This window comes from Protopterus annectens, chromosome 3.part0, assembly GCF_019279795.1.
Source record: "Protopterus annectens isolate FY-2018-M chromosome 3.part0, PAN1.0, whole genome shotgun sequence".
In the NCBI taxonomy this organism is placed as follows: domain Eukaryota; kingdom Metazoa; phylum Chordata; order Ceratodontiformes; family Protopteridae; genus Protopterus; species Protopterus annectens.
In genome coordinates, this window is record NC_056731.1 from 1474410115 (window position 1) to 1474437809 (window position 27695).

The window sequence follows — 27695 nt, forward strand, 5'->3', positions numbered from 1 at the left end:
ACCATGTAAGCATGTAATTGAGTGTAGTTCTTGGTCAGTAATAATGGGAAATATGATTTGGAGGAATATATGTCCCAACAAGACTTGCTGTACTAATATCCTGCTGACTAGCTGCTATGGCTATAGCATCTGGCCCTCTCTGGAGTGGGAGAGATCACAGTCATACCTCTCAATGGTACAGATCTTAAAAGAATGTCTAGATTTTCCCATCATAGTTTTTTGTTATTTTCCTCCTGAAATCTGTACTTTTCAAGAAAATAACTGGGGATTGACGTCATCAAATAATGACAAAAACACTTGAGTTTAAGACTCCACATCTTTAAGAATATTTACAGTAATGCAAAATATGTCATTCTACAAACTTCCTATGTTTGTAACAGGAATATTTAAAGTCTGTCCCTACGTATCTCCCCATAATTTTAGGCATTGTCCAGATGTGATGCTCTGAGAGATTGCAAGGTATGATCACAGCTCAGGAGCCTGACTCACCCTGGGCATGGACAGCTCATATATGACAGCTGCTGGGGTGTCTGTAAAACAGTTCTGACTGTGCCACTGCTAGGCCATTTAATGGAATTTTGTCCATATCCATGTTACCTGTGAATATGAGCATGACACATTTGCCTTGTAAAGTTAAAAGACCTATATAGGGCATGTGCATAGTAATGTACTGTTGCAAACATGTGCGTTGAACTGCATGTGATATATTGAATTAATAACATTCAACTGTACAGTGTTCTGCTGGACAATAAGCACATTTGTGACTGATATCTGTAGTCACATGCACTTTTACCTGTGTTATGTCAGCCAAATCATTGGCAGGTATGTGAGCAATGACATTCAAACATAATACCCTGCTTATGACTGTTGGACATCTTCCAGGTTATCACAGTGATGTCAAAGCCTACTGTGCAATCAACGTACTAATGTATGGCACAGCTATATTAATAAAGTATCAGTTTGATGTCCCTTTTGTCACCCATTTATGTGTGCCATTGTCCAGATGTACTGCTATAACAGATTGAGAAGTATGATTGAGCAGCAAGACTGTAAATACAGTGTGCCATACTAACATAGAACAGAAATATATACCATGTAGCCCCTGAACACATGTATGTATGCATATGTTCAGCTGGAAGGCACAAAAGTAATCACATGGGTTCTAAGTAGTCAGGTAAATAGGTTGTGCATGTTGCACATGTATGTAATATCAGTGTCAGTGCATAAAACAGACATAAATGTGTACAGCTACTGGTTGTTGCATTGCCCTGACACTGATATAGGTACTAGAGTAGGCATGATTGTCAGGCATGATTATCAGGTATTAACTGGAGAAGTGTCCTACTGTGCTATAACCTTCTGTCCATGCCTATCACTACCAGCTATATCAACACCTATATACTGTGGCTATCATAAGTGTACACACCCCTGTTGGAATTCCAGGTTTTTGTTCTTTATGAAAATCAGACCACAGAAGATCATTTCATAATGTTTCTCATCTTGAATGTGACCCCTAACCTGTACAATTACATTGAAATACAATCAAAGTGTTTCTAGTAAGGTGAGCAGCTATTGCCAAGTGAAGATGTGCCATGATGTTAGAGTCCAAAGCAAGATGAATGAATGTTTTAACCATCTCAGGAGGTGCATACACAACAAATCAGTTTAAGGGTGTACATACTCATTCAACTGACTTATTGTACTGATTATTATTTCCATATGTTTTCACAGACTAGATTGTTAAGATTTCAATTGAATTGTACAGGCTATAGTTCACATTACAGGTGGGAATTGTTTTGAAATGAGTTATTGTGGCGTCATGTTCCAATTGCACAAATACCAGGCATTGTAACAGGGGTGTGTACCCTTTATATCCACTGTAGCTATATGGAATCCGCAGTACCTGACCTGTATAACCAGCCTCCACAAAGGTAAAGTAATCTCCTTTGGTGGACAGCAGGAATACACAAACCACATGATAGGTTGCTACACTGGCTGTACAGGGGCACATAGGTGCAGGCATCACTGTCTACCACCTACATGAACTTAGGCATGTGTTCATAGCTTCATCACACATCACAGTCAAACACAGAAATGCCACCATCCACACACCATCCACATGGAAGATGCCCACTGTTAACCCTCTACACAGAAATGAATGGAGAATAGAGGATTATGCAATCAAGTGTCCAACATTGGGGGGAAAAAGATAGCTCAGGGTCAATTGTGTAAAGCAGGCTTCTATAGCCATGATAGCTTTGAGAGTTATGGTGTAGTGTGGATTATTTGCAAGTAATAGCCACTGTTGATGTGCAATTTGACAACCGTATGAGGTCCTGCGACCTTTTCCCTGTTTATGTCTTCTAGGTAACATGCAGAGGGCACGACTACCAGCATTCTCTGTTGGGGAAACTGACATCATCACCAATATCTGATTGGACATTATGCCCTATTATGTGGATGGAGAGCAGAAGATGTGTCTGAGAAGAATGCCCTGTGGAACTGTGTCCACAGGGTAAATGATGCCCACCTGCACTGCAGAACTTATAAGCATGTGCAAAATCGGGCCGCAGACCTCATCCGCCATGCCCGTCAATGGGCTGCTGCTGTAGCGAGGGACCAGCTAATCACAGGTGGGGGCCCAGCCATCCACCCACAATGGCACCCACCAAGGAGCTCCTCACAAAACTTCGGGTACCACCCAATGCACAAGCCATGAAGCTGAGAGAAGCATTGCAGAAAGTGGGTTGCACATGCACACACACACACACACACACACACACACACACACACACACACACACACACACACACACACACACACACACACACACACACTGGACAATGAGCATGCAGATAATGGCCCAGTGGGGATTAGTGCACTAATGTATCAGACATACATATATCTTTATTGTATCTACATCCATGTGTCAGGTCTGATTGCAGTTGTGGATGGGGTATTCTAATGCACAGAGATGCACATCTATGGTGAGGTTAGGACATTTGTGTATTATTGGCGTTAGTACTGTACCAAGGCTACATGTGAGTCTGCTGACAATAACTCCCTCTCACAACCACCTCCGGTCTGCATATGGGACAGCAGCCTGAAGCTGGTAAGTATGACATTGTTCTCTTGTTGTCTGGCAATACCCCAGGCATATGAAGGGCATGCAATTTACCTTGCACACAACCATCAATAATAGCTATGTTGCTTTATGTAATAGCTATATTGCTTTTTGTGCATGTTCAGTTGTGCTGGGGTTAACTGTATTGCATCACAGTGGTCACCACTGGGGCTTATCTTACATAAATTCAACATTCCTGTAGCATACCTCACAACTTGTCAGTGCCAAGTCCTCTGGACAGAGGCCAGCAAAATGTGCTGGACAAACAGCCTAAGTTAGGGATATGTGTGACACATTAGGGGTATACAGTGGATATAAATTGTGTACACACCCCTGTTAAGATGCAAGGTGTTCCTGTTGCATACTAATTAGAACCACAAAATGTCAGTCCACACCTCTTCCAGCCTTTAATGTGACCCATAACAGGAACAGTTCACTTGAAAAACCAAGCATTTGGAGTCTTGTATTGCACCTACAAGGCTGGCCACCTGTGAGGGAAGCAGACGTCATATCAGCATGATGTTTCAGTCAGGTATGATACCTCATACTGTCGTATGTATCAGTACACTCACTGTGGCCTATTTGGCTATAATATCACATATATGGGCATTGTTAAGGCACACAGACCAGGTCCGACCACATATAGGTTGCAAACATATGGATATTCCAGACACATCTGTACAGAGGACTGTACAATGGTTTAACCTGCTGCACGTGAGACAGATGCTGTTACTACACTATATAAAGTAATGGCAGCAGGAGGTGGTCACCAGCCATGTATGGTATACACATCAAAATGGTATAAGCCACCCAAGATATGAACCTCACACACACAAACAGTTGCGAGTATTGGGGTCAGAACTCCCGCCTATTTGGGTATTCCGACTATAGTGATATGTAGTTATCAGTCATGCCACAGAGCTTATACATTTCCTCCTATTCCAAAGGTACTTCTAAGATGGATGACATCAACAGGTATACTAGATGGGGTAAGGGAAAGTGAGAAGAGTAGTACACAACTCAAAAATGGTATAAGCCAGAGAGCACATGATTCACATACACACACGCACACACACACACACACACACACACACACACACACACACACACACACACACACACACACACACACACCAAAGCTGCTGATACCTGCACAGCTGTGGTAAACTATTACAGGTGGCAGTCTGCCTTTTATTCCACCCTTACATCGTGCTAGTTCTTTCTGTCTTGCAATTCAACTAGCATTATGGCTTGGCACTTCACCAGGTTATTGTATCAAGAAGTGTGGCACACCTGGGAGCCATCAGCAGTACTCGTTCATCACAGATGTAGCCCCAGTACTTACTAGTTATGTCCACCCCTCCTGGCATGTTTGAAGGACAGTTTTCTTTGCTTTCACCCATTAACCTGGTGCACTTGTCCATTCTGAGGCACTGTTGCAACTGCCTCATGTACACAGACAAGCCTCCCCTCTAAACTCCAAACATTCAGACCTGTGAGAGTTGCCCATATATCACCCAATGTGGACATATGCACTCTCCTGCAAAGACTGGACTAGCAGGTCAAGAGGCTAAGATCAGTACCTGCACAACACCACGTGGAACATGTAGCTCACTATGACACCCACTTTGACAGCCATGACATACAGTGCAAAGCCACACACCCACCTTCCCAGAGGCACTCAATGGACATTTACCAAACAGCGTAGACCAGCCAAACAGAAACCCACTCAGAGACCGTGACATGGCACATGCCAAGGGACACATATTTAACATACACAGTGTGCCCCTCAACCTAAGCTACTAAGGCTAACCACCTTGCACTATACAGTGATCATGAGATACTGAATACTGAAGCACACACATATCCCACTCACTAAGTTGAATATGGAGCAGGTAACAACCAAATATCTACCACATGCCAGCATCCAACACATGACACACCCAGTCATGGCAGTCCACAACAACTACGAGTATCACTCTATATCCATGTGGGTGTGAATGACTTGGGACACACCTCCTTGGACTACATGACAAGAGACATGGTTGAACTCTCTGATTATGTGGTCGAGGCAGGTGTGACAGTAGCACTGAGCAGTGTACCACCATCACCCAGAATGATCCTGCGGTACTGTCAACAGATGTTTGATTGCAACATTGACTTATGTGTTTTGTGTCATTTTCAGGGGATCCAGTACCTCTCTGCTTGGGATGACATGATTGACAGAACCCAATGACTTGCCACAGATGTCCTACATCTGTCAGCACTGGGTTTCCAGGTTCTGGCTAAGTGTCTTGCCACCCCTATGATGCTTTATTAGGCAAAGTTCCTAATGCAATTACCACCATAACAGCTAGACATGTATGCAATCTGAGGGTCATGCTGCTCAACAGTAGACATCTAACTGTCAGGATGCCATCACTCATAGCACTCAGAGGGGAGGACACATTGCTGTAATGGAGAGGTGTTTCACAGTAGCAGACAGCAGACCTGTAATATCAGGCTATGATGTATTCCACAGCTATCAGCCCCACAAACATGGACCACACCACACCTCCACAAGTGGTGTTGTCTCCATATTCATTATGGCTAGGAACACCTCCAGACTAGTATCTCAGCATAATGGATTGGATATACTTATGCTAAAACTGCCTTGGGGTAATAGTGCCATCCAGATGATAGCCTGCTATGGGTCCACTTCTATGTCTCTAGACTGTCAATGTACATTCCTCAACACCCTGCAGTCCATGATGGTCCAATGCAACACTGACATAGTATGAGTCTTCAAATACCTCTCCATCACTTGGGGAAAATAGGCCAGCACCAGTACAGTGGCCCAACACTTCTGGGATTCATCATTTCCAATGCCCTGGACCAGTCATACTAACCCTCAGTAAAGGATGCAACAACCTTGACCTGTGTTGACTACTTAAATATAGGACTGTTGCTCATCCACAGATGTCAATCCCTGCATGGTGAGATCCACACAGGCTGTAATCAAGATGAAACTCAACATGTCAGCCACACCCCCGACAAAGGTAACCACCTTGCAAAACCTCTCCAAAGCTGACTTTGCAGCCATGAAAACAGGGGTGGATGTCTTCACTGCACCCAAGGCAATGGAAAATAGCTGCTTGACTGTGGAATCATACAAATATGCACTGTACAAACAGGTACATGAATGCATGGTACTAGCCAGAGCTATCAGAACCCAGACACTGTCCTCCAAACACTGGGAGACAATGTGATGGTCCCTGCCATTACTAAAGTGTACATCAGAAGGAGGACACTGTTGCAGAGAAAGATGGTGACCCATGACTGTTGAACTCTTTAGCCTCAAACACATCTGTGATGGCAGACATGTAGCAGACACTGATGACAATCACAACAGCCTTTGATAGTTGCATCAACAACCTCCACAGCATTAAACACAAGTGCCGTGAGTTACTGCACAATGCTAATACCTATCCTGAGTCAACAGATATTGGCCACAGTCTTGGCAACACATTCAGTGCCAGCCTTACCCCCCCCCTCAAGTGAAATGCTGAGTGAATGTGTTCTCACATGCTGTATACTGTTTCTGTTCTAGGCATCTGTGAGTCACCAGGATGTGGCCCTGCAGCAAGACCATGGGGTATGGCAGTGTGGTAACACATCCACCATGTCATAGGCAGGGTACAGTATGTGCACGGACATCCCTGGCATGTAACACCGTGATTGCATGTGCCTCAGATTATAGGGCTGAGGGTTGTACATAGGTATATGTTGATTTACAACATCTGTTGTAGAATGGAAAATGGTACATGTTATGGTTTGGACACACCTACAATTGCTAATAACCACAGCCACCGGGGATATTCATCAACCAAACACACTGAGATTACTATTCACACACACACACACACACACACACACACACACACACACACACACACACACACACACACACACACACACACACACACACACACACACTCACACAAACTTGCCAGTACTGAGATCCATAGGTTCATTGCTTCATAGGTGTGTAGTAGGTGAATGGGCCTGAAGGCTGTACAAGGCTAGCTCAAGGGAATACCCTGGCATCAGGCCACATGAAAATAGTCCCTGGTGTAGCTCAGGAGTATAGTCACTGGAGTGGACCCTAGGGCTCATAGTCTCTGGAATGGTCACCAGGGGTGGGTATTGTATTCCCCATCCACACATCCAGATTTCTATTGTGGGTGGTCAGTGGTGTGCACTGCTTCACATGTATGTGATTTATATTCCATAACATGGACAGTGTCTGGGTTGTGCACATGTCCCACATGCATGTTCTTTTAAGTGTGGAAGTGTGCTTGAAGTCTCTGGTGCATGTTGTGTGGACAGATTGGTATCTTCAGAAGTAGCATTCCTGACCTTGTTTGGTGAGACATGGCTGTTTAACTGAGGTAGTGATTGCACCTACATAGACAGTATGATACAGGGATTCATTGGAGTTGTTGGAGTCTACCCATACAGGGCATGTGTATAAGGCATGGTATTCCCTTTGTGACGTGTGTTTGCAGACTCTATAGTTGTTGCAGGTATCCAGTGGGGAACATGGCAAAAGGGCCACTGTACACATTGACTGGGCTACTGAGGGGATGGGACAGGGTGCCATGTCCTTTTACTTTTACTTGCTGGATAACACACACACGGTCAGGAGATGTAACACATCAAAGTACTTTCTGATGTGAATGGCACTGTTGTGGTCAACAGGCAGCTGACTGTCAATCTGTGTTCCCCATTTTGTTATAACAACATCACTGTTCAGTGGACTACCACCAGTGTATTACTTCATGTGAGCCATGGCATTCCCAAAGGTCATGGTAGCACAACTCTTGGCATTGAGGTAATGTCCAGGGCTCTGACAACAATCATAGGTGTCAAGTGACCTTTGTGCGTATGTCAAAATCACATGGATTGGGAATGCTATCACCTACCTTACTGTTATATGCAAACATTATCAAGTAGGGTCCTTTTGTGTTTCCTGCATCTCAGAAGGGTAGATCTCAAACATGAGAGGACATGGGTCTGTACCCTGTCTGCCACCATTCATGTTTGGTCATCGGTTTGACATGGAGTCCACTGCAATCACACCGTGGGTACTATCTGTGAGGCAATTTGCAGAAGAACTACTGATATTGTGGTTGCAGCCTAGCCAAGTGTGTTTGTGTATGATTCCTGTGTGGAGAGTGTTCTATGAGTATTAGAAGGGTTGCCTGTATTGTTAACTAATCCATACTGTCACATAGTCGTTGCACATGGCACTACACATTTAGGGCTGTGGATTGCCTACACCAACCTCTATGGTGTTTGACAACTGTTGGCCTTGTAATGTGGACATTGGGACATATACTAGGTCCTCAATAATATAAAATAGGTTGCCAATATGGAGACACAATGGGCGTAACATACGGGGGATACAGTAACTATTGCTGTCTGTGCTGCTTATGTAACATGGTTGGTTGCAGCATAGATTTTCTGACATATGTCCTGTTTTACACTGTGATGTATCATGTCTTTGACTACTGACAGTTATCATTCTTTGCCCACAGTTATTTACCAGGGAAATACAAGATGAATGAAGCTGAGACCAATATCCTGGGGCATATAGACTACACACTCTGGCACATTCCTGCCATTGTGGATGGGTAGCTACAGACAATAGACTGCTGGTTCTATGTAAATGGTCCAGCACCTTGTTAGTATGCTGGCTGGGGATCCCCTTCTTGTCTTTTTCTCAACTTAATGGAATGGCCATTCCTGCTGGGGCCATACCTCTTAGATGTACAGATACACCCAGGTTATCCAGAGGCAATACTCATATATCTGGTCAGTTTGCCTTTACATTGTGGTTTACAAGCAGTTTTGTGGCTATTTATTCATGGGTTTGCAGTCAGGCAATAGTATGGGTGGACATTAGAGTTTCAGACTTCACACACTCAATGACATCCATGCTTCTACACTCCCACTCTGTTATTCTCTCCTCTTCCTAACATTATGTAAGCAACATCTCAGAGGTATTCCTATAGTTGGGCCTTTATCCCAGTAGTATTTATGGCCTGGTCCACAGTCCTTGCTTTAGGACATGGGGAGGCATGTTACTGGTATTTGTCAACATTGCCTTGCATTTGTTTTCTGCTTACTGTGTTAGGTTGTTTGTTAGGACCCCCTGACATTCCATACATTGGCACTATGAGTGAGGAATGGGCTTTTGCTAGAGGACTGTAGGCCATTTGAGAGTGCTGCAGGCCATCTTTAGCAGGCCACTGCATTCTGTCAGTCATGCGTTCCCAGGCTGCAAGCCAGTGGATTACCCTTAGGTGACAGTAGTGAGTGATTGAGGTGTTACTGTCAATCCTTCCTGTTCATACTGATCCACGGGTCTGGATGTGGTTGGGTTGCTGCTTACAGCTAGGGACACACCTGCATTGGACACCTATTTAGCATGCAGCATCATGTATGTATTCCCATACAGAGATGGGGTCATGCTGTACTCATTCCCTACAGCAAGGATATGATGTTTGATAAACCTGTGGCTGATGGTGGGGAAGTTGGGTGCATGTGTGATATGGAAGCTACTTGCACCTAACTCACAAATATACCGGGCACATTCCTCTTATGCTGGCTTGTATGTGGACATGGGCAGCCTGTCATCACTTTATAATGGTGCCATTTGTGGTCTCCCAAAGATTGGCCAGACTACCAGTATTCCATACTAGAGGGGCAACTAATGTGATGCTAACCTCTATGTATAATTCCAAATTTCTGTGCAGTTGACAGCTATTTTATATGCACTCTGTGTGGATTACTTCCACCTGTGAACTGTTTCTATGTATGGGTCCACATTCATGGCGTGTCCAGCTTTCCAACAGTGACAGATATTGACATCTGAACAGTGAGTATGTACAACTGCTGACATGGGTGTAGCTGAGAAGCAGTGTGGTTGGCACTGCAGTAGTTGGAACATGGCTCTGCCATCCACTGTACTGTACCTAGGCCACTGAGACACAACCATCCAGGCCCACATGCTGACCACTTCCAGGCAATATTAAACACACAACAAATGTACCACATGACCCCTGCATATTGTCCATATGCATCAATGTAGTTTGGGACAGCTCTGGCAATCCGTGCTCCAGTGCTATTACTCCTCAAACTTACATGACACTGCATTTCTACATGGGATTGTGTGTGTAGGGGGGTGCAGACCTGAAGACTTTAAACATTTGCAATGACTGTACTGGTATTTCGGTTACTCTGTTGGCTTCCATTTTATATTGTATTGTGACCTATCATGCAGAAAGGAGGCATATCAGTGGAGTACACATGTTAGATCTTAATGGCGTATTTCAGACTTCTTACTCTTCAGAACTAAAATGCAACTGCCAGGCCTGTTGTAGTATGTCTGTGTAGGTCTGGTGGGGGGCTGTTCACCATTTCCATCATTTGGGGACATTAGCACGGCCTATCTTTATGGTCAAATACACCTGTCCTGCTGGGTGAGGCTGGTGGTGGGTATGAGACCCTCACTGACATCCATGTGTGTGTGACCTATTGACACCCACAGTTATTTGGAACATCACATGTACTGTGGTGAGAGTTGTCACCTTGTGTAGTACTGCCTAGTATGTTGACACCAGTAATTGTTATGAATTTCTTGCTGTCCCACATAGCTGTCAGCTGTCTGCTGCTATCCCATTCAACCAAGCAATTATCTTGCATACTTTTTTCCATATCATGCATACAACTATGAGAACATACTACTCCATTCAGTAATTGATACTGAGAGGGACTTACCTTGTTGCTAGGCCATTATTGAGGACAGTGCTGGTGGGCTGACTATGTCGGATGCACATAGTACACTCTCTACACATGGTAAAGCACAGGTGGTGTCATGTTTGGCATCACTTTTACTGTATGTATGAGTCAGAGAGATGTATCAGTCCCTGGGTCCCTACAGTGTCAGTGTGTGTGCTATGCATTGCCTCTTTGCCAAGGCATGGCCATACTGGGCATGCCTCCTTCTGCCTACAGGGGCAGGCTTAGGATGTTCCTCCTCAGAGTCCCTCTGTGCCTGTGCTGGCCTTGGCAATGGTGGGGGGCTGTGTGGCCCATGCTGTTTCTGCTGCAGCTCATTCTGCAGGATCATATTGTGTAGCATGGCACATACTATGACATTTGTGTACATGTAGCTGGAGAGTACTGCAAGGCTCCATCGGATATGTCAAGGCAGCGGAACTGTGACTTGAACATCTAAAACACATGCTCTACAGTGATCCTGGTTTGTGAATGTGCCTCATTATGGTGTTCTTATTCAGGTGTGTGTGCATTTCTGATGGATGTCATCAACCACAGCTCCAATGCATAGTCAGCATCCCCCACTAGATGGTCATATGGGACCCTGGCAAATGTATTTATTTATTTTATTTTATTTATTTTACATTTGTTGACCGGGCTAGTCTGGCTGGATACATGTCCATTTTCAGCAGAGGCCCGAGGAGAAAAGCTCTACTATTTACTAAGTACATTGCATAAAAATTGACTACTCTAAGATATAGCTAAATCAGAAATTACAAAAACAAAAAAGAATGAAAGATAATTTCAAAGAGAAACAAGTTTACAATATGCAGTTCATTAAATATCAACAATTATACAAAATGTACATACTTAAAAATCAACAGTAAAAGGAACATAACTGATATAGGGTAGAGATGAAAGAGTGGAGGAGAAACAGAGTAAGAGAAAAAGGTTAGTCAGGTGTACTGCAGGAACAAAGCCAATGATTTTGGAAGTACAGTTTAATTTTCTGTTTGAAAAGTGGCAGGGATGTAGTCAGAGTTATGTAACAAGGTAAGAGATTCCAACTTCTACCTATTGTGTTAGTGAATAGAGAATCACCTGCTGTGTTGTTTGCCTTTATAGATTTTGTCATGAGTTTACTAGAGGAGCGAAGTGAGTTAAGATTGTTGTAAGGGATTAGAAGTTGAGAGAGTATTGGGGTGTTGTCAGTTAGGTGTAATATATTGTGGGCAATAGTGAGTTGAGGAATTATAATGTAGTTTTGAAATTCAAGCCAGCCTAGTTGTTCTAGGTTTATACAATGGTGGGTCCTAAAGGGGTTACTAGTGGCGAAGTGAGCTATGTTGTTATAGCAAGTAGCAAGTTTGTTTAGATTGATTTTCTTAAGGTTTGTATAAATAGGGGAAGCATATAGGAGAGTTGATAAAAGATGAGATTGTGCAATCTTGGTTCTAGTTGCTGGGGTAAGAAAAGGTTTGATACGATATAGGGATCCTATTTTTCTGTTAACTAACCTGATGTTGTTGTTAATGTGCTGATCGAAGGAGAGATTATTGTCAATGGTTATTCCTAAAAGTTTTGTAGTTGGATCAGGTGAGATGATAGTACCATTATTTGAGGAAATGGTGAATTTTAAAGGGGGGGACCGAGTGGTGGGGGAGAAGAGGAGGAGTTTTGTTTTTTTGGCATTTAGTAGGAGAAACTGTCTAGAAAACCAAGTTTCTACAGTATTAAAGGTATTTTGGGTCAGTGAGATCAGTTCAGTAGAGGATGGTGCCGAGCAGATAAGGGTTGAATCATCTGCTTATTGTATGCGGGTTGCTTGTCAGATTGCAGTCTGAAGATCGTTAATAAAGAGGGAGATTGCCTGATACAGCTGTGATCAATGCCAGATGTTGGAGTTGTGATAGCTTCCAGGGCTGCCAGCACACACATTTATGATAATGCCCTGGGCATCGCACACGACCTGGCAGTTAATGTAGTGTGGAGCCCTTGCAGTTTATGTAGACCCTAACCACTCACTAGGTGGTTCTTTGATGTGGATGTGGTGCAGTCTATAGCACCAACTACCTCAGGGTATTCTGCTATATGGCGGAAGAGACGCATACTTCTTGTCAATGCCTCACGGGTGGTGGGGAAATATATGTGCTCATTGGCATGTGGTGTCATGGTGTCCAGAAAATGGTGGAGTACCCTGGATGCTGATGCCTGTGAGACCCCCATGATATCCCCAGTTGGTCTTTGGGAGGTACCTGTGGCTAGTATTCTTAAGCCTACACATACCTTGGTATCCACTGGGATGGGTTCCCCTCTATTAGTTCTGTGTGTGAGGCGTGGCCGACACAGCTCAATGATTTGCTGCAGAATGTCACTGTCCACCCTATAGTGCTCCACTATCTCCAGCTCACGTAGGCCTTGGTAGGTTACCCTGGGTCTGTACACTCTTCTCCTCCTCCTCACTGTAGGTTGATTCTCAGCATTCTCCTCTTTACCACCGTCAGTCTCTAGCACATATTGATGGAGTAAAGCAGCAGCAGCCTCTAACATTTTTAATTAGTTTTGCCAGTTAAAAATCCCCCATCTGTGTACACCAGTGGTGTAGAGTTTGTGGGGAAAAAAACAGTCTGTAGGGTATTTGCATAGTTTGTAGTAGTGCACTGGCAGCTGCATGTGTAATTGGTTGATTCTGATACATTCCACCTGCCAGATATGCTAGTTCTCCCTGACTACCTTAATACTGCTGTTTCCCCTTCCCAGCTCTGCCCTATTTAAGTCCTGAGGCACATCGCGCATACCCAGTGCTCAAATGTAAACAGTGCTGCCATTTTCTCTTTTTTTTTTTTTTTTTTGTTTAAAACCCGGTGACCGGCGCACACACCCATTTAGGCTATGTACACACTGCTCAGGCACATCTGACACCCCCCCTTCCTCAGTTGTGCTTAGCTAAGGGCAAACATGGGCCACAGAGCTCCAATGAGCTTATAGAAAGCATGACACACCCACTTATGAAGTGGGCTGTGGTGTAGTTCCTGTGTTGTCCATTGCCTTACTTGGATAGAAGGAAGCTTCTTTGCTCACCAGTGGGAGTGGGGAGCCTTGAGCAGCCTATCTGTCCCTGAAGGAGTGACCTCAGTACAAGAGTTTGTAGTAATTGGTTGTTTTGGACCATTTCTAGCTCTTTTGAAGTTCCCTGTTTAAAATCCGCCTCTGAGCATTTTTTTCTGGCTATACTACTCAGCAACAGCTCCTTGTGGTCCTGCAGAGTGGTCCTAGCAGCAGAGAACTGAGAAAACGACTACTTTCCTGATTTAAGTATTTTTTGCTGTTTCTTACCTGAAATACCTTCTCTTGCTTACCTTGAACAAGCTTAAACTGTTTTTTAACTGTTTGTTGCATTATATATTACCTGCACTTAAAGTTTCATTTAGTCGAAAATTGGTCGAAAGTTGTTTGCTTGTTTGTTAAATTTAACTGTTGAGGCTGCCCACTAAAGTGTGCTAGCCTGTGTAACTGATTTATTACTGTTTCCTGCTTTTCTGTGTGCTTTCTATCCCAAAAACAAAAAAACAAAAAAATCCTTGTTTTTCCGCCTCTCCTCGACTAGTTTAGACCAGTATACAGGCTTTGCTGTATTCTGGGCTGTGGTGTTAATTCCTGTGTTGTCCGTTGCCTTACTTGGATAGAAGAAAGTTTCTTTGCTCACCAGTGGGAGTGGGGAGCCTTGAGCAGCCTATCTGTCCCTGAAGGAGTGACCTCAGCACAAGAGCTTGTAGTAATTGGTTGTTTTGGACCATTTCTAGCTCTTTTGAAGTTCCCTGTTTAAAATCCGCCTCTGAGCGCTTTTTTCTGGCTATACTACTCAGCAACAGCTCCTTGTCGTCCTGCAGAGTGGTCCTAGCAGCAGAGAACTGAGAAAACGACTACTTTCCTGATTTAAGTATTTTTTGCTGTTTCTTACCTGAAATACCTTCTCTTGCTTACCTTGAACAAGCTTAAACTGTTTTTTTAACTGTTTGTTGCATTATATATTACCTGCACTTAAAGTTTCATTTAGTCGAAAATTGGTCGAAAGTTGTTTGTTTGTTTGTTAAATTTAACTGTTGAGGCTGCCCACTAAAGTGTGCTAGCCTGTGTAACTGATTTATTACTGTTTCCTGCTTTTCTGTGTGCTTTCTATCCCAAAAACAAAAAAACAAAAAAATATCCTTGTTTTCCCGCCTCTCCTCGACTAGTTTAGACCAGTATACAGGCTTTGCTGTATTCTGGGCTGTGGTGTAGTTCCTGTGTTGTCCGTTGCCTTACTTGGATAGAAGGAAGTTTCTTTGCTCACCAGTGGGAGTGGGGAGCCTTGAGCAGCCTATCTGTCCCTGAAGGAGTGATCTCAGCACAAGAGCTTGTAGTAATTGGTTGTTTTGGACCATTTCTAGCTCTTTTGAAGTTCCCTGTTTAAAATCCGTCTCTGAGCATTTTTTTCTGGCTATACTACTCAGCAACAGCTCCTCGTGGTCCTGCAGAGTGGTCCTAGCAGCAGAGAACTGAGAAAAGTGACTACTTTCCTGATTTAAGTATTTTTTGTTGTTTCTTACCTGAAATACCTTCTCTTGCTTACCTTGAACAAGCTTAAACTGTTTTTTAATTGTTTGTTGCATTATATATTATCTGCACTTAAAGTTTCATTTAGTCGAAAATTGGTTGAAAGTTGTTTGTTTGTTTGTTAAATTTAACTGTTGAGGCTGCCCACTAAAGTGTGCTAGCCTGTGTAACTGATTTATTACTGTTTCCTGCTTTTCTGTGGGCTTTCTATCTCAAAAACAAAAAAAACAAAAAAATAATCCTTGTTTTCCCGCCTCTCTTCGACTAGTTTAAACCAGTATACAGGCTTTGCTGTATTCTGGGCTGTGGTGTAGTTCCTGTGTTGTCCGTTGCCTTACTTGGATAGAAGGAAGTTTCTTTGCTCACCAGTGGGAGTGGGGAGCCTTGAGCAGCCTATCTGTCCCAGAAGGAGTGACCTCAGCACAAGAGCTTGTAGTAATTGGTTGTTTTGGACCATTTCTAGCTCATTTGAAGTTCCCTGTTTAAAATCCACGTTTGCATGGCTTTGCGCGTTTGTGCGCATAGCACAGCGCCGGTTAAACAAGGTTAAACTTTTTCTGGCTCCGCCAAGTCTGCTCTTCAAATTTTCCCTTAAGAAAGCTCTACTCTTATAATAATCAGTCTAATTGCTTTATTATAGGCCAAGCACTTGTTCTCAAAACCTCTCTTCTAAGTAAGCACTCGCTAACTAAAGTAAGCACTACATCCACCCACCTTCCCTGTGAGTACCCACTTCCCTTAAAGGCACAGCACTCCCTTATAATATTCTAGCATGTCAAGTGGTAGATTACTAGCATCCTCTCTGGTTCAGCTGGTTAATCTGGGAATCTTGAGACAATGCTACAATTGTCTCATGTACACAGACAGCCCTCTCCTCCTCCCAACAAACACAAATACATGTGAGAGATGCAACTATATAGCCAAACTGGAGGCTGAACTCTCTCAACTCAGGACTGGCAAGACCAGACAGGAGGAGAAGGTAACAACACACACACACCAAACCCAGTCCCACATAGACCTACCACAACTGCAAACCAAACACATAATAACACAAAGACATACTCGTAGGCTCTAACAAAAAAACTTACCAAAACAACAGAGGCTCCCAAAGCAGACACCCAAAAATCCACCACCTCAAAACATAACACATGCAACACATACTTCAATAAATCAGTATGTCAAACAATCACAGCCCTTAAGGCCAAACACCATGCCTGATACTCTAGTAATAGGTGACTCTATAGTCAGACACACTGACGTTCTGCTTACCAGGCTGAGCAAGGAGAGGGTAACGGTGAGCTGCTTATCAGGAGCTAGGATCCACCACATAACACACGCACTCAGGTCACTCCAAAGCAAGTACAAATATGACTCCGTCATTGTCCATGCCGGCGTGAATGACCTGAGATGTACCTCCCTGGACTACGTGAAAAGAGACATAGAGGAGCTCTCTGATTATGTAGCCCAGGATGGTATGACCCTGACCCTGAGAAGAATCTTGCCCTCACCAAGAATGATGTCACAATACAAAGACAAGATGATCAGCTTTAATAATTGGCTCAAATACTGGTGTCATTCTAGGGGGATCCAATGTCTGTCTGCTTGGGATGACATGCTGGACAAGCCACGCTGCTTCGCAAGGGATGGCTTGCATCTGTCACCACTGGGCTTCTGGATATTGGCTAAGGCTCTTGCCTCCCCCATAGTGCCTTTTTTAGGCAAGGCTCAAAAGACAAACCCACCTCCTTAGAAAACAAAAATGGAAAAAAATTAAGGGTGATGCTGCTCAACCCCAGAAGTCTAAATCTCAAGTTTCAGGCTCTTGAAGCACTCCTCAGTATGGAGAGCATCGATGTCTGTGTGGTAACTGAAATCTGGTTCAAGGCTCCTGAGAGCACCCCAGCGCTACCAGGCTATACCTCGTATCATGCTTTTCGGCCCCAAAACTCAGGCCAAACCAAAAAGGGAGGTCGAGTGTCCATATTCATCAAGGACACCCACACCTCCAGGTTAGTGGCAACACATGAAGCATCAGAGACCATTCAGGTGCAACTAACCATAGGCAAAACTGCTATACAACTTGTAGCATGCTACAGACCACCCTCCCAATCTCAGGAACCCCACTCAGTCTTCCTGAAGACATTGGATAATATGAATGTCTCACCAAACACCATCATATTGGGAGACTTCAACTACCCTAACATAGACTGGGTGCATTATTCTAGCCCAAACACCCTAGCCCAAAGGTTCCTGGAATTCATAAATTCAAATGCAATGGAACAGCTAGTCACCTCTCCCACAAGGGGAGATAATATACTAGACCTGATCATCACAAACATGGGGACAAAGTGCTCCACACCAGAAGTATACCCCTCACTAGTGAGATCTGACCACAAACTAATCACCCTGGATATACATATCCCACCTCCACCCCCAACACAAAAGACTACAGTGAAAAACTTCTCAAAAGCCGACTTTACACTTCTTAAAACTGAGATGGTATCCTTTAAGCCCACTGGGCCAGTGGAAACCACATCCCACAATGCAGAATCCTTCACAAATGCTTAATATGGACATCTCCAAGAATGCATGGATCATGCAATCCCAAATAAAAGGGCAGGCATCCTGTCTGGTGGACCCCAGCCATAAACAAATTGTATAACAAAAGAAGGAAGCTATTGCACGACAGAGCAAAATCCCAAAAAGCGAAGGCATCTCTGATCAGCACTAGTAGAAAGCTACGTTCTCTCATAAAAACATCCAAGGCCAACTTTGAGAGAAAAATCGCTATGGACACTAAAGATAACCACAAGGCCTTCTTCAGCTATGTTAGAAACCTGGGCGGAAACCCTCAGATATGTTCAGAGTTAGTTCCCAATGACAAAAAATACACTGAACCCACAGATATTGCCAACATTCTGGCAGACAGGTTCAGTGCAAATTTCTCCCCTCCCTCACCCCCACAAGAAGAAATGCTTATCCCAGCTGAATGTAACCTCCCTGTCATCTCAGATGTCCAGGTGAGAACCGCCCTCAGCAAAGCTAAAAACACAGTATCAATGGGACCTGACGGTATCCCGGGTTGCGTGCTATGTGAACTCCAAGAGGAGATAAACCTGCACGTAAAAATGCTATTTAACCTTAGCCTTACTACAGGATATGTACCTGAACACTGGCGTACAGCAACAGTAGTCCCACTCCACAAAGGAGGCACCTCTACAGACCCTGGTAACTACCGCCCCATAAGCTTAACCAGCCTGGTCTGCAAAGTTATGGAAAGAATCATTATGGAACTCATAAACAGAGACATTGGGGACTTACAGACACTTGATCCCACCCAGTTCGGCTTTGTAAAGGGCAGATCCTGCCTTTTGAACCTGGTTGACTTTTTCAAAACAGTCACTAGAGCCATTGACGAGGGCAAATCAGTCCATACAGCCTACCTGGACTTGTCTAATGCTTTCAACACAATACCCCACTCTGGCATCATAGACAAGCTCAACAGCTTAAATGTAAATACATATGTCATAAGATGGGTGGCAAACTGGCTAAAGGATAGAACCCATAAAGTCAAAATCACTGGAGCCATGTCAGACTCAAAGAGAGTCACAAGTGGTGTCCCACAGGGCTCTGTCCTGGGACCCCTCTTGTTCGGCATTTATTTCTCAGATGTGGAAGCAAACATGGGAGAGTTGTGGCTGACAAAGTTCGCAGATGACTGCAAACTAGGAGCCATAGTCGATACACCAGCTGACACATACATCCTACAGAAAGGCCTCACTGAAATGGACAACTGGTGCCGGAGTCATGGCCTTAAACTAAATGCCAAAAAATGTATAGTCATCCCCTTTGGGAAAAACAAAGTACCCACAAATTATCACATAGACAGTAACCCATTGAGTATGGAAAAAGTAATCAGAGACCTGGGGACCCAAGTCGATAGTGACCTCTCATTTGACACCCACGTTGCCAAAGTGGTTAGAAAGACTTTCTACCTTGCCCACCTTATCACGAAGGGATTCACATCCAGAACAAAGGAGGTCATTGTACCCCTATACTCCTCCCTTATCAGGCCCATGATTGAGTACAATGCCCCATTTGGTATGTACCTCACCTGGCACTTGCAACAGCTAGAGAGACCCCAAAAGTACCTCACCAAGAGGATCAAGGGTCTCCAACATATGTCATATTCTGCCAGACTAAAGAAACTCCAGCTCTATTCAGTAGCATACCGCCTGCTCAGAGGTGATCTGTGCCTGACGTACAAGGCCATGTCCAACCAGGAATTGATGGACATGCTCCACCTCAAAAAATCCAAATCCATCAGAACCACGAGAGCTAAAGATTTAAACCTCAGCACAAATATGAATAGGACATGCTGGAGGGACAGATTCATAACTCAGAGGCTTCCCATACTCTGGAACAGAATCCCAGTTCATGTTAGGCAGAGCCCTTCACTGACTCTCTTCAAGAGAAATCTTGACGAGTGGATGGGAGATCGTAGGTTTACCCCAGGGGTCATCTCTGTGTCACTACTAGACAGAGGCACAGTAAACTAACTCTATTATGTAAGGGGGTCTTCACTGTGTCACTACTAGACAGAGGCACAGTATTCTAAATCTATACTGTACACTCCATTACATGGGGTGGCGAAAGCCACATCACTATGGCTAGGCTTATAAATGCCCCAGGGCAGATAGCCTAGTACCAAACTATGAAACTATGAACTATGAAACTATTCAGCTCTTACACTTGCACTGTTGTATTGCTGCACCTACACCATTAGGTACAAGCAGACACTTTGAAGAAATATGTGATTCAGTATAACTCCCCTCATTTGCATACCCCAGTGTGTAGGTCATTAGTTACTGCACTAAAATGGACCATTTCCTCTTGACAACCAGTGCTCTCTGGTATTGTTTACATTCTACATGCCATTGCAAAATGCATAATTAACTTAAAGTTTACTTTTCTGATTTTCTTTTTTATTTTCGGCACAATCCCGTTTGCGTGCCACTGCCCTATGCTTAAATAGCCAAGATCGTCCAAAAAAAAAGTTTAATTTTCATAATAATTAATCACATTTTAATGCTAATGGCCATATATTTGGCCATTGGCATGTCTAATATACATAATACATGCTTTTTCACAAGCTGTCATGCCTCTGTTTTGTCAATTGCGGAAATGTACTCAGTTATTTTCTGAATACATTACTGCATTGACACTGTTCTATCATGGATACCTGGCAGCTTGATGAATTGCAAAATCATCTCATTTGCATGGTTTTCACCAGCAAATGACATGATTTGCATATTTGCCGTTTTTCCATGCTAGAACTATGTAGGATAGCTTGTGCATGTGAAAATAGCACTTTCCTGAATCGCTCGGTGGCCATTTTCCATGCAGGAGCTCCTACACTGCTCCTACACAGAAAATATGGCTTCCTGAATCCTGGGGAGGGTTATGGAATATTTAGATAGAAAGTAAGGGGGAGATAAACTAATTCACGTTAAGAAGTGAGTGAAGCAGGGATAGTAAGGAGGTATAAGGTATGAAAAGGGACTTGTTTATAACTGTCAATAAAAGAGAAAATCACTACAGAATGTACCTTTGCACCCACAGAAATGGCTTGAAAAGTTGTAGTCTAGACTGTATATGAATTATGCTAGTCTAATCATAGTTAATATTAGGCAAGCTGCCCTTGTGGGTCATTTTAAGCATAATCAATTTTCCTTTTCTAAGGTAAGATTCTAACCCTGCATTTTATGCCTGTGAGGTAAATACCTTAACCAGCATACCAAATCCCTCGAATTCCAACTATATTCCTTGAAAATACTTCTGTTCTGGAAGATGCTTATTCAAAGTGGAAGTATGCATATGCCATAAATTAAATAACTTTGCTACAATAACTGAAAACTGAGACAGTGCTGGTACACATTGTATTGCAGTAATGCTAGTGTCTGAAAGGATGCCTTGTTTCTCTGTAGACTTTAAAATAAAAAAAATAAATAAATCCGGCATAATTTTATATTTGCAATAATTTTGGTTTTGAGAACTGTAAAAATTTTGAGGAATGGATGAAGACAGTAAAAGGAGAAATTATAGAATAATGTTCTACTTTTTTTTAGCTAACAAGCTACTCCTAAGTACAAAGTGGGTTGTGTATCGCAGATATGCTCGTGTCAAGAGGGCTGAGATCCATTTACTTATGATCCTAAGTGGATCACTGCCACAAATGAGAGCAGTTAACAACTTGAACCTCATTCTATAGCCATGATTCATTCAGCTCTAACAGCACATGTTGATTAAAGCAGAGAAAGATTCTCAAAGGCTGATCAAATATGTAAACCAGAAACAAGGTGCGTTTCAATGAAAATTACAAAGGTGCCCAATAGTTGCCACTAGTAATATTTCATGCAACCATGTTAGTTATATACGGAAAGCTTGCATTTGTGGTGAACAAAAACAAAACAGTTTATTTGCCTGTTAGTGCCCCCACACAGATGCTCTACTTGTGAAAGACATGACCGCTGCTGCTTAAGAATATTGTCAGCCCATAAAGATTTTGTTCTTATGTGCCACTGTGTACCTGAAAATATTATGTTATGTAGTGAAATGTTAATGTGTGTGTTATTTGAATGATAGATGGAAGATGACCAGGACTTGAATGAAATCTATATAGTTGCATGACTCTTCATTTTCCTTCAGAAAAAGGCAAAAAGCTGGCTAATAACACCCTAGTCATTGACAGAATTCTGAATATGCAAGGATAAATATGAAAGAAACTAAATCCCTGCCTAAGATGATTGACAGATTTAAAATAAAAACTAGAGTCTCAGAAAACTTTGGGGAACAAGGTTAAGGACACAACTCCCTTCACATTTCTTATCTCTAACTCTGCTATTAGCTATTAACATGTATATTGAATGTTAGCTCAAGTGCTTTGCTTTGTGCCGAGATTTTTCTGGCAAATATTATAATTCTATAACACTGTTTAATAAATTAAAATATATCTACTACTAAGAACAATACATTATACAATGTTGTCATACCATCTCTAAAGGAAAACTAGAAAAAAGACAAAGGTATAAATGGAATAAAGCTATATTTGAAGCAAATGAATAAAGAAAGAAAATGGTAGGAAAGGGAATCTTGAGATAGAAGTGAATGATCTTCAATCACAGGTGAAAATTGTGAATGTGTGAAAGGTGGGACTGAAGAGACAAACATGAAAGAATTTTTGGTAGAGTCAGGCTGATAAATGTGAGACATACTTAGCAGACACCTTAACCCCAAGGCATTAACAGATGTCTACTAGAAAACTGTAGGGAAAAGGACGACAGGAGTATTTGAAGAGTAAAGAAAAAAAAAAGAAGTTGGACCATCTTCTGCTGAAATTTAAGTACGAAAGGATGCACAACTCACAGAGATGAAGACCAGGAAGTTGGCAATGCAAGGAAGTGGGAAAAGCTTCATAAGATGGTTTAAGTACAATCAGACAGTATCATTTTGCAGAAAGAGGTGAGCAAACAGTAAACTGGTTAAAGGTGGGAACAGCGAAAGGACAGGCAGTTATTTATTTATTTATTTGGAGAGTAGTTGACTGGGAATGTTTGAATGAGCATGAGCCCTTTTTCAGCAGAAATATTTTTTTTTTTAAGATTTCAAGAAGACAATTCAGGCAGAAGTGAGTAGTACTTTCAGTAGGTGTGTTAAAAATAGTAAAATTGATATGGAAACTAGAACTGGTAAGTCTTATAGAATGAGTGCATGTGTGTGTGTGTGTGTGTGTGTGTGTGTGTGTGTGTGTGTGTGTGTGTGTGTGTGTGCATGAAGGGAAATAAAGACCCCAGCAAACTATTGACATTTCTTGCTGATAAATACAGATAACAGATTTCTGAAACAAATTCTGAAAACAATAGGGGAAAACATACTTATCTATAAACATCTGTCACTTGATAAAAATAAAGTTTATTTGTAATAAAATTAAATTAGACAGCAGCATTTCTTGCAAGACAACGGAAATAGATACAAGGGAGTTAATCATCAAAACACTCATGGCTAATTACATATACTTTTTAAAATTACAGAGTGAAAAAATCTGAGAATGGAAGGATAAATGTTTATGATGCTTGTATTTGATATTTTAAAAGATGCACTTGATTCTGTTGTCCTTTCTAGTTCAAGAGTAGCAGAAATTGGACTATTGAAGATATTTAGGTAGCTGAAAAAAATATTTGTCTGTTGACTGATTGATTAATTGATTTATTAACATTAATCTAGTAAGTGAACCAATCATTGTCTAATTATCTTCATTATTAGTTGAGGCCAGGGTGACTTACAACAAATACATTGACAATTTAGTGTGGGCAATCAAACAATGTACTTGTGTTGGGGGTGGAAGCCAGAACGAACAGAGAAAGCCTACAGAGAAATAATGAACATTCAAAACTCTACAACAACAGTGACTGGAGGTTAGTACTGAATCCTGTCCCTGAATGTATAAGTTAGACATTTTATCACTGAACCAGCGTGTGGCCTGAAAAAGCATGTGCCTTATGCCAAACTTCAATTTGCTGGTGTATGCATGATTATTGTAAAAACTGATGTGAAATGAAGGATTAGGCAAGAACTGCTTATATCTTGGATTCTTCTTGGTAATTATGGATGCATTAGCTAAATGGACGAAAACAATTTTAAAATACAGAGAAGATTTTGTTGATTGGAGGGCCTATTTTACAATATTTACAAATAATGTTATCCTACTGAAGTTGATGGAAATTTGAATGACTGGACTAACAAATTTAAGACAAAATCAGGATAAAAGTAAAGCACTGAAAAGATTGCATCTGAGAAGAACAGGGATATGGAGGGTAAAAGCAGCATACTATGCAGTGAAGAAAGACAAAGAACAACATTTGGAGCCAGAGATCAGGGAAATGGTAAAGGAAGTTAGGAAAACTATACAAGCATGAAGTACACAAACAATGCTTACAAATGAATCCAAATTAAGTCAAAATCCAGATGCATCAAGTATCCAAACTGTTCTTCAGAAGATGCCACAGTAGTTGCTGTCATCTCACAGATTTATTGTAACAAGATTTGTAAAATCTGGATATGCCCATGAAATTAAAGTTTTTACTGTTTTTGCTTAAGGTAAAGTTTACCGTGGCTTCTGACACAACCCCGGAATTTTCCGTGTTTTGACGAACAACATAAACATAAACAGAAGTGGAGAGAATGCGATACAAAGTGAAAAGGTAATGAAAGAACCCATACAGAAAGATGTAGTATAAGAATGAAAGTGAGGTTAAAAATACTGAATAATATTTTCACACTTAGTAAATGAAGTCAGATAGGATGAACTGGTAAGCAATTAAAAGATTTGCAGTGACTATATCTGAGAAAGTAGGAAGTCAAGATTATTCATGGAGATGATAAGGAAGCTGACAGAAAGAGATAGCTGGAAATACCTAAGTTTAATGAATACACCATAGCAATTAATTCAAATCAATGATGCAAGAATAAGAAAATAACAGGACTTGAGTCGAAAAGATAAGAGAGAAAAGGACAAAGTTGTCAGGAAGAAAAGAGTAATTTCAAATGATTTCCAGTCAACATTCAAAAGTAAGTTGTCACAAGTATAATATTTTGAATAGGGCAACGGGATGAATGTAGAAATGAGCAGCTGTTGAACAAAACACTGATGACAAGGACAGCAAGTTGCGGAGTTTGGAGGAACTTGGTAAAACAATTTGTGAAACAACTAATATTATGAAAAAAGATAGTAGATTAAAATGTAATCATTTCAAGTTGATCAAGATAGCACTTGACAAATCAATATGAACTGGGGAGAGTGTAAAGCACTGGGGGCCATGACTGATGCTATGAAAAGGAGAAAATGAAAGAAGGCAGAATATGGAAGACCGCTTCCCTGACCAAACGGGAAGTAGGAGAAGTGCACCAAAGAAGATATATATTGAGACTTTACAAAATAAAATTATGTTAAGGTACGATATACTCCAAACATAAATGGAAGGCTGAGGAAGGCATAAATAAGAGAGGAAGAGTGTGAACAGATGCAATAACTTTGTGTAGCACTGAAGAGATAAGTATACCATAGGACAAGCAGATGAAAATTATTCCAAGATGATTTTTCACTTGGAAATCGGTAATGCCAAAGACAAAAAAGATTAATACATGTTTTAGAGACACAGAGGAAACATACACACATGCACAAACACGTGTTTGTGTGTGTGTGTGTGTGTGTGTGTGTGTGTGTGTGTGTGTGTGTGTGTGTGTGTGTGTGTGTGTGTGTGTGTGCATATGGATATATATGTGTGTATATGTATATATATATATATATATATATATATATATATATATATTTATACATATGTGTGTGTGTGTGCATGTATGTTGTGTATATTTATGTGTATATATATATATATATATATATATATATATATATATATATATATATATATATTTATGTATATATATATATATATATATATATATATATATATATATATATATATATATATATGGATTCACTTTAAAAACTCGAAATACTGAAATATCGAAATTCAGTATTTCAAGCCCATAAAGTGGAATCCTGAGAAGAACAAAAGCTCAGAAGCATGAAATTCAAAACCTCGAATACCGTCGGTGTTGCATTTCGCACTTCTGAGGTTTCACTTTGGTTATGGATTCAGGTAAGAGTGTGTGTATTAAGGGTTTTGGGTATGGGGCTGTGGTGTGTGTCAGTGTGTTTTGTTGCTGTGATGTGTGTGTGCGAGGAGAATGTAGCTTGTGTGGTGGTGTTTTGTGTGCGTTTGTGTGTAGTGCAACCTCGGAGTGAGAATATTTAAGTAGGGGGTATGGGGGGGCATAAAGAGCTTGTGTTTGTGTTTTGGGAGGAGGTTGTGTGTGTGTGTGTGTGTGTGTGTGTGTGTGTGTGTGTGTGTGTGTGTGTGTGTGTGTGTGTGTGTGCAGTAGAGGAACGGAATTCAAACTCTCTGGTGTGCGAGATTTTGAATTTCACGGTTCTGAGTTTTCGTGGGTTTCAAAAATTCGACTTTATAGCTTTGAAATACTGAATTTTGATATTTCAGTATTTCGAGGATATAAAGTGAATCCATATATATATATATATATATATATATATATATATATATATATATATATATATATATATATATATATATATATATATATATATATATTGCATGTGTCTCTGATAGTATAATTTTGTGAACAGGATATAGAAAGTAATTTTAAAGCAATGGGAAAATCATATCTGAGAATTGTGATTAACGGCACACTGTCTCTTTGACTAAGAAATTGTGAGATATGGCCAAGTAAGACATTTCACATCATGCAGATGTTATTAAGTTATTAACAATTATTGTGGATGCCTTTCAATATTCTGAACAAATGACGGAAATGCTTTATGATACTGACACATACACCACCTCTTCATGTAATGAAATTAATATAGCACATAGTAAAATTGACATTTTGCTTAGAGGAATTGATTTTAGAAAATAAAATCGACCCAAACGTTTACACCTTCCTGTCAATTAAAAACTCAGTGATCTCCTCATATTTTGGTATTCCCAAAAATCCACAAATAGTACAGAGAATTTAAAGTATATACCTGTAGTAGTGATGCATGGGTCAAAAATATACCCTTTGTTGATGTTTATAGATAAAAAATTAAAACCCCTACTTAAGGATTCATGACACCAATTAAAGTATTCTTGGGACTTCCTGGGTAGATTCTCTCTCTTTATTGTCGGAGGACATTAAATATCTTACTACTGACATCATGGAACCTTTTATTTGTATTATCATGGAACCTTTTATTTGTATTCCCTGAGATGAAGGAATGAACTACTTTCATGACAGTCTGATTAGTTTCACCTGTCTTTCAGGACTGTACATTCAACTATTTATATACCTGATGACAGTATTACTTGATAACAACTTATAGGTTCATAGATTCATAGGTTGGTACTAGACTATCACCTCTAGAGCCTATACAAGCCTAGCATTAACATTTCCTGGCTGTTTCTTTTCACAATATTTACTTCCCTGGACCCTGTCTAGCAGGGCAACTGATGTGATCCAGGGGGTGAATTTCCTG